General features: G+C 42.6%; 1 long non-coding RNA gene across 1 annotated transcript; it reads right to left on the reverse strand.

Moving 5' to 3' along the window:
- Positions 1–8,285: 8,285 nt before the first annotated feature.
- LOC128323033 (uncharacterized) lies at positions 8,286–21,138 on the reverse strand. The gene is made up of 3 exons (XR_008306160.1): positions 21,026–21,138; positions 13,294–13,435; positions 8,286–10,863 (listed from the first exon to the last, which is right to left on the reverse strand). It is a non-coding gene; the product is annotated as an uncharacterized LOC128323033 (long non-coding RNA).
- Between the last annotated feature and the right edge of the window lie 183 nt (positions 21,139–21,321).

Here is a 21,321-nt window from a genome sequence, read left to right on the forward strand (position 1 = left end):
CCATAGGGGACACAGAAATCACCATCAGCCAATTACAAAAAGCAACTTTACTGGGAACAGCCTATATTCTGCGACGATATCTAAAATAATAACAGCAATATTGATAATAAAAACCAGCCATCCCTGGTCCTTGGGAAGGACTCGATGTCTGGATAATACAAACCAGTCAATAACACCTGTCTGACTGTGTAAACAACAACAACAACAAATCAGGTACTAACTTCACTGCATAGTTTCTGCAGGGAACACTGACTAACATCCTAATTATTTGAAGCACTGGTATAGCAGGAGCAGTACCACCAGCCTGCCAGGACCCTCGAGCTGCTCCCCCTCCGCCCCTGCGACCGAGCTGAGGAAGCCCTCCGCCCCGCCTGGCCCCTCCTTACCCACCGGAAGCGGCCCCCGCAGTGCTGGCACTGGTCCCAGACCCAGCTGAGCTGGCACTCACACTGGCTGGTGCTGGGCTGGTAGCTCCCTCTGTGGGCGCACAGCTTGGCACACTCCTTCCCCTCTGCCGCCACCACCCAGACGGAGCCTGGACCCCACAGGAGAAGGAGGAGGAAGAAAAGGGTGGCGGAGTTCCAGACTAATGCTACACTGGTGCTAGTGTGTGTGGTGGGGAATTTCAGCAACTTTCCCTTCCTCCAGAAACCCTCTGTATCACCCCAAAATATGTCCGATGGCTCTATGGCCCTCAAGAACATATCTTTGGGTGGCAGAGAATGCTTCCTAGGGAAGGGGAGTTGTCAAAAATTTGCCCTGCTGAACTAGTAGCTGAACTTAATTAGTTGGACTTTTCAGAAGCATCCATGCTTCTCCTGTTGCACCACTGCTTCTTTAGTCAGGATGTCAGCCATTGCCCCCTAATTAAGGTATGCTGTACTTACCCTTGGGTAACATTTACTGGCAGTACAGGTAGAAATCTACTAGCACATCTATCTATCTCTCTATCTCTCTATCTAAAACATTTATACCCCTGCCCCTCCAGGACACTACTGCTCGAGGCAGCTCACAATATTAATAAAAAGATACAATGTAAAATAAGACTAATTAAGTTCATCAAATTTAAGTTACAGTTAAAAAACAGACGAAAACCACACTTAAAATTACAATTTTTAAAGCAAGTTCTTTAAAAATTATTTTAAAAGCTAAAAACGAAGAACTATAAAAACTAAAGAACCTACCAGATATAAACAGAGATAAAACATTAAAAGGCTTATTTTAAAAGATGTGTTTTCAATTGCTTTTTAAAAACACTGAGGGAGGGAGCATGATGAAGCTCTTCGGGGTGAGTGTTCCAAAGCCAAGGAGCCACAATTGAAAAGGCCCTGTCTCTAGTCCCCACCAACCAGATCTCTGTTAGTGGTGGGACCATGAGCAGGGCCTGAGATGATGAGTGGAGGGCTCTGGCAGGTACCCTAGCCCCAAGCCATGTATTATACATTTGTTTATTTAACGTATTTGTATACTGCCCACTACCAAAGTCTCTAGATGGTTTACAGCAATAAGACCAAGAAAATAAAATATAAAAAATCAAATTAAAATACTCATTAAAACTACCAAACAGCTAAAAGGCTTGGCTGAAGAGATGCATCTTTAGTTGTTTCCTAAAAACTCTAATCTCAGCAGGAAGTGCATTCCACAACCCAGGGGCAACTACAGAGAAGGCTTGCCTTTGAGTCAAGCTTTAAAGTATAGAGCTTTGAAGGTCAAGACCAGCACCTTGAATCTATCCTGGAAGCAGTCCAGTAACCAATGAAGCTGCCGCAGGATGGATGTGACACCCATTAAGTGACTTGTGCCCACGAGCATCCTTGCATCAACATTCTGGACCAGCTGAAGCTTCTGAATCATCTTCAAGGCAGCCCCACATAGACCACATTGCAGTTGTTCAATCTGGATGTTACCAAAGCATGAATGACTGAGGTCAGGTCTGACTTCTCCAAGTAGGGTCGCAGCTGGCATACCAGCCGTAGCTGGTAAAAGGCACTTCTGAACACCACTGCCACCTGTGCCTCCAAGGACAGCGTCAGTCCAGAAACACCCCCAAGCTGTAGGCTTTCTCTTTCAGAGGGAGTGTGATCCCATCCAAGACCAGATTTACCACACTACTTGGATGATCAGTTTTACCAACCCAGAGCACTTCCATCTTATCTAGATTAAGTCTCAGCTTGTTTGCCCCCATCCAGTCCAGAACAGCCTCCAAGCCCCAGTTCAGAGCACCCACTGCCTTCCTGGTGTCTGCTGATTTAAAAGATAGGTAGAGCTGGATATCATCGGCATATTGATGGCACCTCAGCTCACACCTATGGATGGCCTCTCCCAGAGGTTTTATATAGATGTTAAACAGCATAGGGGACAGAATAGATCCCTGTGGTACCTCATAGGCCAGGGGTGGGGAACCTTGGCCCTCCAGCTGTTTTTGAACTACAACTCCCATCATCCCCAGCCACAATGTGTTGGGAGTTGTAGTTCAAAAACAGCTGGAGGGCCAAGGTTCCCCACCCCTGCCATAGGCCAAAGGGTGGAACAGGCATTCCCCAACAACACCTTCTGAGTATGACCCTCCAGTTAGGAGCAAAGCCACCATATAACCATGCCCTGAAGTCCCAACACAGAGAGACATCCTAGGAGGATACCATGGTCGATGGTATCGAAAGCTGCTGAGAGGTCCAGGAGAATCAACCGTCACACTTCCTCTGTCTATCTCCCAGCGTAGGTCATCCACCAGGGCGACCAAGGCAGTTTCTGTCCCATATCCAGGACAAAAGCCAAACTGGAAAAGATCTAAGGAATCAGATTCATCCAGCGCTGGCTGGAGCTGAGACACCACCATGCTTTCCAACACCTTGCCCAAGAAGGGGAGATTAGAGTGGTCGGAAGTTCATTTGAGTTCAAAGAGGGATTTTTTAGGAGGGGCCTAATGACTGCCTCCTTCCACCAAGGGAGCACCACCCCATTTTAGAGAAGCATTCACTACCCCCACCACCCATGGACCCACTCCCTCCCTAACAGCCTTCAACAACCATGAAGGGCAAGGATTGAACATGCATGTGGTAGGCCTCAGCCTTCCAAGCAGCCTTCTCACCACCTCAAGCAACCCAGTTTGGAAATGATCCAAAGTAACAAGACCAGACGGTACATTGGCAACTTCCAGTTCTGGTGCCGCAAGAACCTTAGCATCCAACTCAGAAATTTATCTGAGTAAATTTACGCAGGTAACCCAGTTTATCCATTGAAATGGCATATTTGTCCCTCGTTATAACTCTTGTTCTTTCGTGTATACAACAAACCACAGAGAGCAATGAGGGGGCATCACAAACAAGGGGCAAACTAAAATTAAAATCATGTTTTAGTATGAAAGCTGCTTTGGTATTCTATTTTTGCCAGTGTTCCAAAATAAACATCTTTGGTATGAGATTAATTATAATCACCACGTTTCCCCCCCTCCCCCGATGAAAGTGTATTGTATTAAACAGTGATTTGAAAAGCAATGACGGACTTTATTCCAATTTTCCAGTGGCTTCTAAGTGGTCCTCTGATTCTCAACATGCTATTATAAATGAAACAACAATAATCACATCTATCTGACTGAAAAGACTGGCAACGTACATCAGTGTTGAGTATTGTTCAGTGTCTTATTCTGAAAAGTCAAGCTAGTCATATAGGACACATCCAGATGTAATGCTGGCTTCCTCTTATCCACACTTAAGAGACTGGGGGCCAGTCACAGGAAGATGCATTTCTGTGGCCAGCTCCTGCTCTCCTAATAGAGGATATAATGGAACCAGGGTTATGCCTGCACCAGCCCCTAGCATACCTCTGCACCTTAAGCTTAGCATGTGTGTTGACTTCATGAAAATCAACTAAGCAAAGTTCCTGTTTAGAACTGGAGCTGCTAGTTAAGCTCTTAACTGGGTGCCCTATTCCATGTTGTATTGCTCCATTAGGTCACATTCACCACAGCAAGGACAGGGCTGTTCAATACATTTTTATACTGCCCCATACCTAAGTCCCTGGGTGGTTCACAATCTAAAAATACAACAATTAAAACATTAACACAATTTAAACAATTCAAAACACAGATTAAAAACTCTAAAAATGTAAAAATTTAAAACTTTAACTTAAAAGCCTGACTAAACAGGTATATTTTCAAGTCCTTGTTAAAACTTCTAGAGAAGGGAAGGCTATAATTTCATTCGGAAGTGCATTCCAAAGACCCAAGGCAACCTTAGGAAGGGCCCAGCTTTGAGTCACTACCAACTGATCTGTTGGCAACTGCATCTAGACCTCCCTTGATGATTTTAAAAGGCAGTGGGGTTCATGAAGAAGAACCCCACCTGAACAATCTGTTCAGGGCTTTATGTAATAACTAGCACTTTGTCTTTTGCATGGAAACTTATTGGCAGCCAATATAGTTCATTTAAAATGAGCATAATATTATCTCTTTGGGTAACACTGGAGACCAGCCTGGCTGCTGCATTCTGTACCAGCTGCAGTTTCTGGGCTATGTACAAAAGCAGCCCAACATAGACTGCATTGCAGTAGTCAGGTCTGAATGTTACCAGCATATGCACCACGTTTAAAATCATTTATCTCCAGAAACAGATGTAACTGGCGTATCAGCCAAAGCTGACAGAAAGCCCTCCTGAGGAACCAGGGAGAGGTTTGAGTTCAGAAGTACTCCCAGACTACATACCTGCTCTTTCCAAGGGACTGTTTCCTAGAACAGGCAGATCTAAACCACTTCCTAATTTCCAGCCACCCACAATGAATACCTCCATCTTGCTTGGATACAGCCTCCTTCATCCAGCCCATTACCACCTCCAGGCAGGCATTAAGGGAAGTTAAGCCATTTCCTGATGAAGTTGACATGGAGAAATAGATTTGGGTGTCATCAGCATATTGATAACACCCTGCATCAAATCCCCTGATGATCACTCCCAGCGTTTCCTGTAGATGTAAAAAGCATTGGAGATAGAATGGAGCCCTGTGGGACCCCATACAATAGCTCTTGTTTTGATGAGCAACAATCTCCAAGCAACACCATCTGGAACCTACCAAAGAGGTAGGAGCGGAACCACTGCAAAGCAATGCCTTCCACCGCCAACCCCTTCAGGTGCTCCAGGAGGATACCATGGTTGATAGTATCGAACGCCACCGAGAGATCCAAAAAGGCCAACAGAGTCACACTCCCCCCTGTGTGTGGATTCCTAATGGAGATAATCAAACAGACCAACCAAGGCCATCTCAACCCCATAGCCCGCCCGAAAGCCACTTTGAAATGGGTCCAGATAATTTGCTTCTTCCAAAACACCCAGGGCCTTTCCCAGATGGCGGGCTTAACTGCGGAATTAAGTGGGGTACATAGAGCAATTTATGAGGTAATATATTAGCTGCATATAAGTGCAATAATGATTATTTGAAGAAACCTGGGGGCAGTAAACATAGGGCTCCTTTAATAGGGTTCCTGTTTCCTGTCAGTTCTTTCCAATTTTGTGTGTGTGCACCATGCATGTCCATGTAGAGTGTACCACTCTCAGAATAATTTGAATTACCCACTTGTACTTCATGGTGAACGTAAGAACATAAGTAGGCTTTTCTTAAAGCCTCACTTTTTGCTTGCTTTTTTTTTTACCTGCTTGGTGATCTTGCGGAACATCCCATGCACTCCCACTGTGGAGATGCATATGATGTTCTGCAAGATCACCAAGCAATTTTTTATTTTTATTTAAAAGCAAAAAGTGAAGCTTTAAGAAAAGCCTGCTTATGTTCACCATAAAGTACTCCTGGGAGAGTCGTCAGAATCAGGAGGCTTTTCAAAAGGGGGAAAAATGAGATAAACCTTACTAAAAGAGGTAAACAAAATGCACCATGTGGGTGCATAGAACTATGTTCCACAAGATCACCAAGCAAATGTTTTTAAAAATATGAAAAAAGTGAAGCTTTAAGAAAAGGCTTCTATCAGCATGGTCCCTCCATATAGAAGAAACATTGGTGTATATTGGATATATTGAAGTATCCCAAAAAGCTGCTGTAAAAAGTGGAAATTTTTAGCACGGAGATAATGCGGGCTAAGCTCCAATATGCAGAGGGAAACCCAAATTGTGTATGGAGTGCTTCCCGATATCTTGCACAGACTTCAACATAAATCTGCCCAATGTGTGAATGTTCCACCAAAGCATGACCAGAATGGCTACAAGACTTTCTTATTCAGAAGAGCATATGGGAAATGAGATCAGCTGGGTATTCAACTGCTGCTGTTCTGAATGTTTTATCTGTTTGAAATTTTGTCTTTATTGTTTTTATAAATAGTGGGTCATGTTAGTTTAATTATAATTGAAAGCTGCTGGGATCATTTTAAATAAAATCATTTTTAAAAATAATTAAAACAATATTAATCTTTTAAATAAATATTAAGCAGAGACTATTTCATTCAGTTCATTGTTGGGGAGAGTTCCTCACATCCATCCCACTGATATGAGTGCAGCAAACTGAGGACCGTATGCTAAGACTAAATGCATTTCTCCATTCAGTCAAAAGCCTAGACAAAACGTCTATTGAAAGCTAACAAATACCTGAGGATGTCATGGATTTAAATTAAATTTAAATTTCAGGAACAAACAGAAGAATTATAGGGGAGGGCGCTCTCCATCTGTCCCCTACGAAAATGTTAAATAAGAAACAGATAAAATGTAAAAATTAGCTTAGCCCTAGACCATTCAAAATAGCCCAACTTCTTTCAGTCCTCCCTCTCCATTTCCCTCTCCCCATCCCAAAAGAACTCTAGGATTGCTTTATCTTATATATACAGTATATATAGTTCTTTGTATAAAATAAATTGTATACTTGTACACATCATTCATATATATATATATATATATATATATATATATATATATATATAACATGTCTTAGGAAATGATTTAATCCAACTCCTAAAAAGTAATATCACTTATGAATCATTTATTTAGACTCCTTAATGTAGTGAACATTTGACTCCTTGCAAATATATGTTCTGATTTTAAGTGGGTATACTGTACTTGCAGGAATTCCATAGATTTACAATGCATGGGCATTAATTAGACAAATTTATGGATATAAATTAGACAAATGCAATGCTTGACACTTCAAAGGATAGCTAACACTCTGAAATGAAACATCTGCATTGACATACCTTTCTATGCCGATATTATAACATCCTTATACAGCTGGCATAACATTATGATGTTCTGATGTGCTGCCATAGAAGCTGGTTCCTCCCATCATAAGCAGTCAACGTGCCAGCACAGCAAAGGGTGGCTTGCACTGTACAACATGCAGCAGCAAGCACAAACACAGGTGTGCTCAAAATGTGAGTACTTGTTGTCATGTCAAGAAAAGAATGTGTGCATCTTCCCTACAAGGATATGTGTCTGCATCTTCTCAAAGTGGAGATGTGAAAAGTTTCTTTTTGCATGTGAAAACATGACATAAAAATGAGCGTGAATGAGCTGTTTGCTGCATGTGTGGCATATGACTAACATCCGGACTAGGCCTTAAGTTCAGATCCTTCTCCTTATACAGCAGACTCAAACACTACTGAGACAGGTAATGGCTATTCCACATTTCTTCAGATGTGAGTCTAAAGATTCACACAAGATTAAAACCACCAATGTTTTGAGACTCAATACAATCTATAAGCGAGATGAGAAAGAGACCCAGCTGATATCACATGGCTAACTATCAGCTGTAATCTCCAGTTTTGGAGATTTTAATGACTCAATATTATGAAAAATATTGGGGAAGGGGAATCTTCAGGAATAGCTTCCATCAGGCAACCCTATTTGCACATCATCACCACAGTGATATGTATTCCACAGTTTACTATTGGTGGGATGCTGTTTCAGTACCTTCTACAAATACCTGCTTAGGAAAGGGCATAGGGACTGCTATGCCAGCACAGTATTTAAACTCTTAAATTATTTCAGATACATAACATTCAGTGTCTATTCTATATCACATCAGCTTCGAAAATGAGGTGTAACATCAGTCTTAAACATGGTGTACTCTATTTTACCACTCAACCATACTCTTTAAGTAGGATTAATATTGCTCCATGTCACACTCCTGTTAAAAGGTATGCAAAGAAGATCATTCAATCCCATGAGTACATTTGAATCAAACTACTTATTAATAAGTAGTTTGATTCAAATGTACTCATTGGATTGAATCAGGCTCCTACTGACCAGGTTTACTGTGGGCACAATTTGCATATTTTTACCACCATAAAAGAAGAGCCGCAATCTAATTTTTACTTTATTAGCTTCTGAAGACCAAGTAGAGAGCCCTTTAAGAAAATGTGTATTAATATAGATATCGATTGCGGAAACAAGCTCATCCTGTGCTTTTTAAAGTCCTTTGCAGCCTGATTCTACCCGTCAGTTCTCTGCTCCTGGATCTCCTAGAGCCAGGCACAATACTCCCCTCTACTGGTGCAATTCCACAAATATGGCTTGGGCTCTGGTCCCACAAAGAGACTCTAGATCTAGAACCGGTGCTTCTGGCAATGTAAGTGAAGGGCAGAGCCAGTTCCTTAGCACTGCCTGAGCTGGAGTGGAGGCAGAGTAAGTGATGGCCCTGATATACGACACTGCAAGGACTGCTTGGGCATCACCGTCATTTCAAACAGCAGGGATATGATGTTTCCAGAGTCCATTTCATGGGGATCACTCTGACAGGAAGACAGCTTTACTTGCCAGAGACAGAGTACCCTGGCACAAGCCGTTGTTGGCACTACTGCAATTAAATAACTTTTACAAGTTTGGGCTTCCCATTATGGTGTCACAATCTGAAAGTAACTCCTTCAGATCTCTTCCCAGATATAAAATGTTGAGACTTAAAACAGACACCTTTAAAAAGCAATGCACACAAATGCAAATATTTATATTTGATTCAGATTGTAATCCACAAACTAGTGAAACTTGCATCCTTTTCATAAAAGTGATCTGGTTTCTTGGGATGAAGTAGCCTTAAATGGTTTGTGAATAGAACTGACTGTACCTTGCAAAATATACAGAGATACCACGGAAAACATTTCAATACTCTTTTTGTCAAACATTCAATTACAATGCATCAAAAGCTAAAATACAATGGAAAAGCAGTACTGTGGCACACACAAACAGATATTTTATATAAATAAAAACCAAATTTTAAGTATTTTAAAAATATGTTATAGGAATGCATATTGAATGTATTTTGTGGAATACACTCTTGTTATAATGGCCAGGTATTGTAACACATGCAAATAGCAGGTATTTTTAACTAAGACACGTTAGACAGTGCATCATTAAAGTCATGTAGCTGACAAGAACTATTGCTTATCTTCTTCACTCTTATAAAATACTTTCCAGAGATTAAATAAGCCTGCTGATGGAATGAAAGATAAAATTGAAGTATAAACTCAAATAACAGTATTTTCCACTGAAATACAGTTTTTTAACCCAATGTACTCCACCTTTTCTGACTACTAAAACTGGATTTAGAATAAATCTGTATCTAAATAATATGGTAATATTGTTACTCAAATTTCAGTCATTCTGTGTTTATGACTAGTTCCTAAGTAGATTTGGTACCAAAACAGCTCATCTAACATAGTCTGATCACGCCCTATATTGCTCCCTCTGTTGTTTCAAAAATGCTTTTTGTTTAAATAATTGGCACATATGAATGTAACAAAACATATAATTGTAGAATAAACAGAATAGAGACTAAATAGGGGTAAAAAGAAATCCTGAAAGCTATGTACATAGTCATCATCAGCTTTGCCAATGTCTACAGCACCCATTTTCAGATTATATACTTATGTAGTTGAACCATAACTGATACTGGCAGCAGAAGGCTTTTCTAACTTGGAAACAGATAGCTGTTCAAATGAAAGAAAAGAAAGAAAGAAAGAAAGAAGATTTATCTAATTAAAAGTATATACACTGATTTAGCTGTACGGATTGTTTGCATAGTTAAACATCTGCTGCAGTCTTCATGCCTGAGCATTATAGCATAAACAAACCTGTAACAGAATGCCATCCTACGCCCAGGAGCAGCTAAACACAATCATCAAGAATGCCGGAAAACACACATGTAACATATATAGCTATACGCATGTTTAACAGATGGCTACATTTATCCGTGCTGTAGAAGTTAAAGGTGTCGAACACGATGCACATTCGTAAGCCACTTTTGTTTCATTCTGATATGGATCCAAGGTGCCAGGCATGAAGACCTGGGCATGAAAACCAATGCAGTCAGCCTTAGTAAATTAGGTAAATTAGAAATCATTTGATGGCATTCTATTGTTGCCACTGTAATCACAGTAATTTTCATTGGTAATGGTGCTTCGTGATGAAGTGGGATTCTCACAGAATAATTGTGAAAGGTATCGGAAGAATCAGGATGTAGCATCTGGCTGGAAAAAGCTCTTCAGATTCAAATTGGCATTATATTTTATCTTGAAAATTTATTAGAGATTCACATCATGCCATTTTAAGTGGAAAAGGTGAAAGCTGAGTAATTTTGTTCTATGAATTATTCATAATTATTCAGACTGGGTAAGATTGTCATCCAGGAACTGATTTCTCTGACAGTTTCTTTTGCTGAGCCTCCATTACGCTTGTCATTTTTATTTCTTTTATCTACGATCGCATTCTTAGTTACTGAACTTGTCCCTTAGGGCTTCCTCTTCGCAAACTGAGTATTTCAAATCAGCAATAATGCAAAGATGTGCTGCTTGCCTCAAATCGCAGTTCTCCATGAGCTGTCTTTTTTCCATGGTATTTTAAAAACCCACATCCACAACGGTGCCTGTTAGGCTCTTTGATTAGGTGGCTGAAAAAAGAGAGAGAGAGAACATACTGCACTGAAGAAGAATTATTTCCTGAAACAACAACCCAGAAGACAGTGGTGTTTTGTGCTTCTTCCTTTGTTGTCAGTGTAACCCATTCTAGCTGCATAGCATCACGCAGAAGGAAACAACTGTTAAAGCAAGCTGACTTCAGTGCCCTCGTTTCCAACGTAAAGCGCACAAGGACTGTGTTCGTGACAAGCTAATCCACACAAATGTACACTTAAGAGACCCCCAAACCATGAATAGCTGCTTATGGAAAAGAAATGTAAAACAAAAATCAGCAGCAGTTGGGTAACAAAGTGGAGCGTTCGATTCTCACAGGCTGAAACTGAAACAGATTGCAATCCCAGAGATTCTCCACTTGATGGCTGGTTGTGTCATTGCTAGTCGGTTGCTACCCTGCCTTCGTCCAAAAGGACTGGGATGGATTTAGGTCAGGGAGTCTGCTTTCGGGTTTGAGCTCTTGCTCTAACCATGTGAGAAACTGTGGCTATCAATAGGACCAGGACTAACGTTAATCTAGGACAATTAGGCAGCTTCAGCAAAGAGCATCTGCAAAAAGAGGGGGGGGGAAGGGCCCAGGCAGTAACAGGTATCGGCTCCTTTGTCCTGTCCTTGCAGGTGTATATCGCTGTGGCATAAGCAACAGTTCACATGCAAGGAAGAAAACCAATCATTCTTCATCAGAGGCAATTTTGGTAAAAGGCTCCGAGCAGTGCCTGCCTCAGCTGAGAGATGCTGCTAATGTCAGAAGCCCACATGCACATCCAGGTGGTATGCCGCTCCTGTACTCTGACAAAAGGTAAAAAGGCACAGTCGTTCAAAACAGGTGGAGGATTTTTAAAATAATAATAATTTAAAAAAATAAACTCTGTGCTGCTCCGTGCCCGGTTCTAGGCGTCTGCCTTGCCGCACTGCGACTAGAAAACTGCAGCAGTGAGAGCTCTGGCACTTGCGATAATGTAGAAAGCAGCAGCTCTGTGACAAAGCAGTCAGCTGACTTGCACTGTTATAATTCAATGTCCTCTCAGAAAATAAGGCCAGTTTCTAAAGAGAATGACCTGGCATGCCAAATCGTCAGAAAAAGGCCCAAAAAGCAGAAAAAAAGGGAACTGGCACCTGGAATTATCCAGGTACCTTATATGAGCTATGTTTTTGGTGAAGTATTTTGCAGGGTGGTGGGGGGGATGGATTCTGCTGCCTTACAGCTGAGTTCTCCTTGAGTAAGCAAAACTGCTCACAATATAAAAAGACAAGAGCAAATTAAGTACGTCTTAACATCTTTGGCAAGAGGTGTGAAACAGAGAAGTGGGCACTGTGAACAAATCTCTCTAATCCAGGTATTAGACTAGAGCAATGAGTGTCATGGGTGATATACAAAGACAACAAATATGTCTATACCGCTTTTCAACAAAAGTTCCCAAAGCAGTTAACATAGATATAAATAAATAAAGTGGCTCTCTGTCACCAAAGGGCTCATAATCTAAAAAAGAAACATAAGATAGACACCAGCAGCAGCCACTGCAGGGATGCTGTGCTGGGAATGGATAGCACTGTTCCCTCTAAGGCATGCGCATGCTCACACATTTTCTGATGTCTGCTCAGTTAATTTTAGATCCTGCTCAGGTTGAATCAGGAAGGCCCCAATCTGAATGCAGGTACGCACATACTGCCTTGATTCTTCTGCCCAGAACAAAACTCATTCTGCACACAGATGAAAAAAATTAGAGAGAACACTGATGGATAGGGCCAGTTACTCTCCCCCCAGTAAATAAAGAAAATCTTTATTTAACTTTAAAACTTTAAAAAGGTGCCCCTTTGCTCAGTTAGCAGGGGACTAGAATAGGCAAAACTAAGAATATACAGGGGTTATTCACACGACAGGCAGGGGGAAGGCTGCACAATCCTCACCTCCCCCCAGACGAAGGTGGGGAAAGGTCCCTGGAGTGTGGAGTGCACTCACACACAAACAGTGCTGTGCTGAGCAGCAAGGAACTCCGGAGGCCGGGATGGCACGTTCTGGCCTCTGGGTATACCACAATGCACCATACATTGTATGTGACTGTGTAGAACAAAGTAGGAAATACCTGGGTAGCTTTTCCTCCTACCTTGCTTCCACATAATCACTTCTGCCCAGGTTTCCCCAAACCTGGGTAGAACACAGTTTTTGATTGTCTGAAAGACCTCTATATCAAATGCCTAATTTGGGGGAAAATTCTCAATAATTAAATCAATTTCAATCTACTTAAATTTGCAGTGTATATGAAGCTGAAATATCTAAGGAGGGATTCGGATTATAAAGAACAAATATTTACTGTGTGGAGTGGTCTCACAGAAACCAATGACAAGCAGGTCAATAGTCCCCCAGTGTCCTCATTTTAGCTTAAAACTGCAGTCTGATGCAAACTTACCTGGGAATAATTCTTACTTCTGAGAAAGCATGCATAGGATCCAGATGTTAGACATATATGGGCCTGATCCAACTGGCCAGCCTGACCATCTAGATTTCTCTCACAGCGAGGTTCCTATCCACAGATGTCTGTCATGTCCAGGCTCCAGGGGATGAAGCAAACATTTTCTTAATCAACTAAAAACTATGACAGCCACCATTTCATCACCTTCCTAAACATTTCTGTTCCTCTTACCACTGTAACAGGGAAAGCCTTGCAAGTCCTATTGTTTAAAGGTAAAGTGTGCCGCCAAGTCGATTTTGACTCCTGGCACCCACAGAGCCCTGTGGTTTTCTTTTGGTAGAATACAGGAGGGGTTTACCATTGCCTCCTCCCGCGCAGCATGAGATGATGCCTTTCAGCATCTTCTTATATCACTGCTGCCCGATATAGTACCAGTGGGGATTCAAACCAGCAACCTTCTGCTTATTAGTCAAGCATTTCCCTGCTGCGCCATTAGGTAGCTTCCTGTTGTTTAGAGGATGAGAAAAGAAGGGCATGGAAGTTAATCACTTGCATAACTGCTTTCTACTTTTAAAGTGGCTGACTACAATTCCAAACCTAATTGTTCTGCATTGCAAAAATGCTACCAAAGTGGTGTACAAAAACTATGCTTTTCATTGTAATAGTCAGATGATGATGATCTGCATGAATTGAGCACTAGTGCTGTGTAACTTGCCAAAGGTAAGATCTGCTAACTTCAGATCCCTAAAAAAATGCTCAACAGATGTGTTCTGTGGCAGTGGAAAAAAAATGATATTTTTTCTCTGCAACCAACAGCCGCAACTTATAATGGTGTTACTGCAGAGCAATGTCTGGATCCAATAAGTAGCTGAGCAATCTAGCCCTGATTCTTTGAAGTCAGTGAAGGAAACAAGGGCCAACTCTAGAACAACTAGTTTGGAGGAGCAAAAAACATTATTAGGGGAGTGAGGACTTTCCTATACATTAAATAAGGTACATCAAAAGAGGTAAGGTAAAAGAGGTAAGAGGTATTTTAAATACATTAAAAGAGGTAAGGTAATAAATGCTGTTCATTTATTTAACTTATCAATGAAGTGAAATATGCCTGTTGTTGGGACAAGAAGCAAATCTGTCAGTTCAAGAGACTTGGTCAAAATGGGTATTTTGTTATTTTTTTTCCAGTACCCATGACAGCCAAGTCATTTAACTGGTCATTTGTCATACAGTTCAGAAAATGGGCCAGATGATTAGAACATACTCTTTTTGCATTATGCCAAACCTGTTTTCCAGGCTAGTTTTCAATTCCTATCCATGTGACAGGAAAGACTGCGGTGAGGAGAGAGGTCAGTACCAGGGCAGCTGATATTCACTGGGGAGATGACCGCCCTCCCCACACACATGGTCTCACCCAGCTCAATGCCCTGGCCAGAAGGGAAGCTAAGGGCTGGCCTGGCTCAGGATGCTTCTTCCTTCCTATCTGGCTGCAATGGCTTCAGCTGCTTGTTCTGGGGTATAGGAGTGAGTGAATGAGTTTTCTTTTTTAAAAGGCATTTAAAAATAATTAATTCAAGCTTGATGACAGGTCTGCTCAACTTTGGCACCACCAGCTGTTGTTGGACTACAACTCCCATAATCCCCAGCCACAGTAGCCAATAGCCAGGGATTATGGGAGTTGTAGGCCAACATCTGCAGGAGGGCTGAAGCTGAGCAGCCCTGCTATAGGACCATAATATACCATGACTATATAGTCCAGCATTTGCTGTCAAGTTCCAGTCTGGTGGATGGGGGAGCAAAAGGAGGAGTAGGAAATATTTTTGGAGGGGTCACCTGCTACCCCTTGGAGTCATCCCTTGGGACACATCTACAACGAGGTCTTCTCGGGTGCTTAAATATTTAATTTCAATTTTATTCTTCTTATTTTCCAGAACTAGGTTAGAGTCCTGCTCTTAATACCTCCTCTTTCCTGCTTTAACTTGGGAGCATCGTGGTCAGGAACATTCTCTCCCCAAAAGCCCACCACTCTGGGCTCCTTGAAGGAAGAGCGGGATATCAATGTAAAAATGAATGAATGAATGAATGAATGAATGAATGAATAAAATAAAAGATCCTTACAGGCAAGAAGGAGTCTAACTGCATTCTGAAGACCTAGAGTGGTGGCTGGACATAATCTCATAAAAGGCTTAAGGAGAAATCAAACACATTTTGCATGGCCCTTCAAAGATGGGAGGGAATGTCTTCCTAGAATTAGCCAAAAGCTGGTAAAGATATCATTTTTAAATTTTATTATTACTATTTCTATTGTCACTATTATATTTATATACTGGTTTTATACTGGGGGGTGGTTATCAAAGCAGTAGGAGAATGTGATATGAGAAAATTGTTCTCTGTCCCAAAAAGGATCACAGAAATAAATAAATAAAATAAAATAACTAGGGATACACTAGGAACTGCCACTGAAGAAACACTGTGCTGGGTTAAATAGGAAAATTTGCTCTCCCCTTCTAAATATAAAAGAGCCATCACTTTATAACATGCCTCTCACCTTGTCAGCAAGGTAGTTATGCAAGCTACCAGGCTGTACAGAAGATTTCTGTGTAATCTCAAATCTTGAATAACATATTTAAAATTAATTGTTATTCTTTATTTTTTAACTTTCTACACTGTGAAGTAGACAGTGTATTAAAATTGGATTATTCTAGCAACATTTTGTATTTCTCTCAGAAACATATCAACCGTGCAGGGTTTTTTTAATCAGTGTTATATGGTCCGTTTGAGTTGTCCCTGAGACCAGTCTGGCTGCTACAGTCTGTACCAATTGTAGGGTGTGCACAAAACCGGTGTGCCCAGTTCGGCTCAAGTCCGGACCAGACTCGATCCGGATCAGGCATGTTCGGTATTGGCACTCCAAACTAGAATGCCTGTTCGGCCCAAGTTTTAGCTGGTTAGGGGTTCTAATGGTTTTTTAAAAAATTCTTTCAGAACTCACAGCTGGCTCTGGGTTGTAAAAGTGGCCTCCGGGGGATGCTGCTGGCTTACGTCTAGTCCTTTGTGGGCCTGTTTGGCCCATTTACGGGCCTTCCCAGACCTCTGCCTGATCATGGTGGCCATTTTGAAGGCCATTTACATGCCCGAAAATGACCAGGGAGAGGCTGGTGGGGGCAGGGGGAACCTTCTGAGACAACACACATCTCCAGTGGCTGCGGCAGCATCCCTCCGAGTCTAGCAGTACAGCCTGGAGCTGGTGGTGAGTTATTACTTTTTTAAAAAAAATTAGAACCCCTGAGCCAGCCTGGTGTGTGCAGCTTAACATTGAGCCAAGCTGAGCCATTCCGAACCAGTCCCTGTTTGTCTCGAGGGCAAGCCTTCGAACAGGCCCAGTCCGATGGTGAGCTGGTTTGAAATTGAAACAGTTCGCACATCCCTAACCAATTGTTGTTTCTGGACTATGTACAAAGGCAGCCACAATAGTCCCTCCTGGAGGCTACCAGCATATGTACCACTGTTTTAAGTTAATTTACCTCCAGAAATGGCTGTAGCTGATGTATCAGTCGAAGCTGCTAAAAAGCATTCCTGGCCACTGCCTCAACCTGAGAAACCAGAGGGAGTTTGGGATCCAGGAGCATTCCCAAGCTACGTACCTGATCTTTCAGGTGGGATGTAACCCCATCCAGAACAGGCAGATCTAAACTCTCTCTCAGATCCCCACCCTCACAGTCAGTACCTCCATCTTATTTGGATTCAACTTCAGTTTGTTATCCCTCATCCAGCCCATTGCCGCCTCCAGGCAGGCATTTAGGGAAGTTATGCCATTTCCTGATGAGGTCAATATGGAGAAATAGACCTGGGCGTCATCAGCATATAGACAACACCCTGACCAAACCTCCTGCTGATCTCTTCCAACAGTTTCATGTACATGTTAAAGAGCATTGGAGAGAGTTTATGGAGCCTTGTGGAGTTCCATACTTTAATTCTCATTTTGCTGAGCAGCAGTCTACAAGTGATACCATCTGGAAACTACCAGTAAGGTAGGATTGGAACCACTGTAAAACAGTGCCACCAATCTCACCTCTCTCAGGTGACCCAGAAGGATCCCATGGTCAATGGTATCAAAAGCCATCAAGATATCCAAAAGAATCTGCAGAGTCACACTCCCTCTGTCAATAGCCAATTGGAGATCATCCATCTGGCCAACCAAAGCAGTCTCAACCTCACAGCCTGCTCAAAAGCCAGTTTGAAATGGGTCTAGATATCCATATCATCCAAAACAACCAGGAGTTGAGAGGCCACCACCCACTCAAATCACCTTGCCCAATTGTGGAAGATTAGAAATGGGTTTGTAATTAGCTAACCCTGAGGGATCCAATGCAGTTTTCTTCAAATAAAGTCTAATAATAGCCTCCTTAAGACAAGGAGGCATCCTGCCCTCCCTCAGAGAAACATTTATAATATTTACCAGGCCCTCTCTGATAATACAATTACCAGATGAAATAAGCCAAGTTGGGCAAGGGACAAGGGCATAAGTTGTAGGGCATACAGTCTGAAGCAGTTTGTCCACATCCTCAGGTGTCACAAACTAGAAGTGATCCAATTTAATCCTATAAGACAAGTTGCTGGACACCTCCACAGTAGACTCTTCAGTAACTGTGGAATCCAGTGGCCCAAATACGAGAGATTGTATCCACGAAAAAAATCATTGAAGACATCACATTAAGTACCTGGAGGTTCCAAGTTCAAATTCAAAGGAGAGGGGGCATATAATAGCCCCCTCACAACCCTAGACAGCTCTGCTGGATGTGAATTTGCTGAAGCAATGTGGGCAGAAAAGAACCACTTCTTTGCCACCCACACTGCCAGAGTTATTACCTATAAAGCCCTCAATGGCTTGGGTCCAGGGTACTTAAGAGAGTGCCTACTCTGTCATGAATCCTGATGCCTGTTGTGATCTTCTGGAGAGGTCCAATTATGGTTGCTAGCAGCTATGGTTGCCGGTGGCGACTCAGGACCAGGCCTTCTCTGTGGCTGCCCTGTGGCTTTGGAATATGCTCCCTGTCAATATAAGAACATCTCCTTCTCTGTTTGCTTTTAGGAAGACCCTCAAGACACACCTATTTTCTCAAGCTTTTAATTGAAATTAATTTTAAACTGTTTAATTGTTTTTATCCTACAGATTGTTTTAACTTTTTATTCGGTGAAATTGTTTTGTTTTTACTCTAAGAACATAAGAACAGCCCTGCTGGATCAGGCCCACGGCCCATCTAGTCCAGCATCCTGTTTCACACAGTGGCCCACCAGATGCCGCTGGAAGCCACAGACAGGAGTTGAGGGTGTGCCCTCTCTCCTGCCATTACTCCCCTGCAACTGGTACTCAGAGGCACCCTGCCCTTGAGGCTGGAGGTGGCCCACAGCCCTCTGACTAGTAGCCATTGATAGACCTCTCCTCCATGAAGTCATCCAAACCCCTCTTAAAGCCATCCAGGTTGTTGTCTGTTACCACATCCTGTGGCAGAGAGTTCCACAAGTGGATCACGCGTTGTGTGAAAAAGTTCTTCCGTTTGTTGGTCCTAGACCTCCTGGCAATCAATTTCATGGAGTGACCCCTGGTTCTAGTGTTGTGTGAGAGGGAAAAGAATCTCTCTTTCTCCACTTTCTCCATGCCATGCATGATTTTATAGACCTCTATCATGTCTCCCCGCAGACGTCTTTTTTCTAAACTAAAAAGCCCCAGGTGTTGTAGTCTGGCCTCATAAGAAAGGTGCTCTAAGCCCCTGATCATCTTGGTTGCCCTCTTCTGTACCTTCTCCAGTTCAACAATGTCCTTTTTAAGATGTAGTGACCAGAACTGTACGCAGTACTCCAAGTGTGGTCGCACCATAGTTTTGTATAAGGGCATTATAATGTTAGCCGTTTTATTTTCAATCCCCTTTCTAATGATCCCTAGCATGGAATTCTGTTTTATGAACTCTGTTTTATATGTGTTGTGTTTTAAATTGTGTACATCACCTCGTGATGAGGCAGTATATAAATATGACAAATACACATCGGTTTCCAAGCCCATGTTGCATCTTCATGTAAAATGGGCCAAACTGTCCTAATTTACAAAGCAATATATGTAATATTATTTTGTGAAGTATATGAAAACATTGCCAATTACAAACATACAGATTTTAAAATGTGGCAGTCTGTGTATATTGTTGGGATGTCTGCCGCAAGAGGGGCCTTAAGAAATGTCTGCCTAAGGCACCCAATGGTCTCTGAGCCCTCTGTTGCCCACTCTGGGGTGGGGATTCCTACTGACTTTCCACTGACTCCTCAGCCTATTTATCATCCCTGCAAGGGCCTCAGATCAGTGTGGGGAGAGAGTTCTGGACTGATCCTGTTCCCTTTTCCAGGAGCTAAGCTCTGTGTCCGTGTTTGGTTCCCAGATATGTCCTCCATGCCCCTCCTTTTTAGTCTTTTTATTTTAAACTATGGATGAGGCCATAGCTCAGTGGTAGAGTATCTGGTTTGCATCCAGAAGGCTCCAGGTTCAATCCAGGCAGGGCTGGGGGAAACTCCTACCTAAAATCTTGGAGAGTCACTGCCAGTCAGTGTAGAGACAATACTGAGCTACTGAGCTAGATGGACCGTTGGTCTGGCTTGGTATAGGGCCGCTTCCTATATCCCTATGTAGAGTGAGCCCCTACTACTATCAGTGCCATAATAGCTGTACCACTACAGATCACCTGCTGTGGCAGCCAGGAGGTTCTTTGGGGTTGGCTACCCCATCTGACTTGGAGGTTTGCTGGTGCCCTTCAGTGCTGGACGGATGCCTCCAGATTATCTCTGGCTCAGTCTAAACCTTTCATAAGTTCCTTGAATATTGTGTTTTTAAAAATAAACCAATCTACATTTGGGAAATAAAATTATGTACTGAAAAAGAGACATTCCTTGCTGATTGATGTCTCAGATATAGAATGGAGCAAAACTGTTTATGATTATATGTGTGTGCCTACAAAATCAATTGCCTCCAAGTTCATTAAGTGTGTGCCAAGTTTTTTTCAAGATTTGATACACTTGAGATCTTAACCTGAGGATTTAATAATATCAAACTGAAAATGTTGACTCGTAAGAATAGTACTTGTCCTGCCCTCACTGTGAGCGAGACCCTACAGGGCAAGAAAAAGTTTGTGAGGGGGGCAGAGTCCAGACCCAACAGATAGAGTCTGGCTGCTGCAGGACCTTAGACAGCTCCAGTCTGAGAACTTGCACTGACGGGGCTGGAGCACAACTGAGTGACCTCTTATATCCTCCTCTTCTAGCCTGACTATCATCACATGCTCTACTCACTCATGAATGAATCAAATCATTTAAAGGGGCAGTCCATATGCTTGGAGCCTTATCCTCCATTGCTATTCAGTTGTGTCCAATCAACTTCATTGTCAGCTCCACCAGGTGGGAGAGGATCAGGAAGCCTTGTGGACAAGACTAGTGCCTCCTCAAGGGTTCCAAAACAGAGGGTGCTGGCTTGGAGTGGTTCTGTTCCTTAGAAGGCTCTGAATTATATGGTCCTGGAGTGGCATTGGGATCTGCAGCCCATGCCACCATCTAGACTCCCTAGGTCTTTTGGACACTCTTTAAGTCTCCAAGGGAGAGAAAGTGTGTTCCTGGCCTTTCTTAAACCCAGAATTACAAGATGGGAACAGACAAGGTCAGCCTCAGAGTAGACCAGGAGAAGAGGTTACTTCATCACCTTAGCCCTCCTCCTGGTTTGTTGCATCCAGCCAGTTCCATCTCCAGGGAAACTTCCAACTCCTATGCTCAAGAGCAGCCCTCATCATCAGATGCCTTGGCATTAAATGCCCCAATACAGAACTGAGAGGGCTTAAAGCCTACTCCAAGCTCCGCCCCCTCCCTGACCTTACTTCCTGCCACACCCAACATGGCTGCCCCACTGGAGTTGTTCCATGCAGCTCTCTGTGCCTCACCTGCTCAACCCCATTGGGACCTGACCAGTCTGGAACCATTTCACCTCCGCTCCCTTCAGGG

This window comes from Hemicordylus capensis, chromosome 4, assembly GCF_027244095.1.
Source record: "Hemicordylus capensis ecotype Gifberg chromosome 4, rHemCap1.1.pri, whole genome shotgun sequence".
NCBI lineage: Eukaryota > Metazoa > Chordata > Lepidosauria > Squamata > Cordylidae > Hemicordylus > Hemicordylus capensis.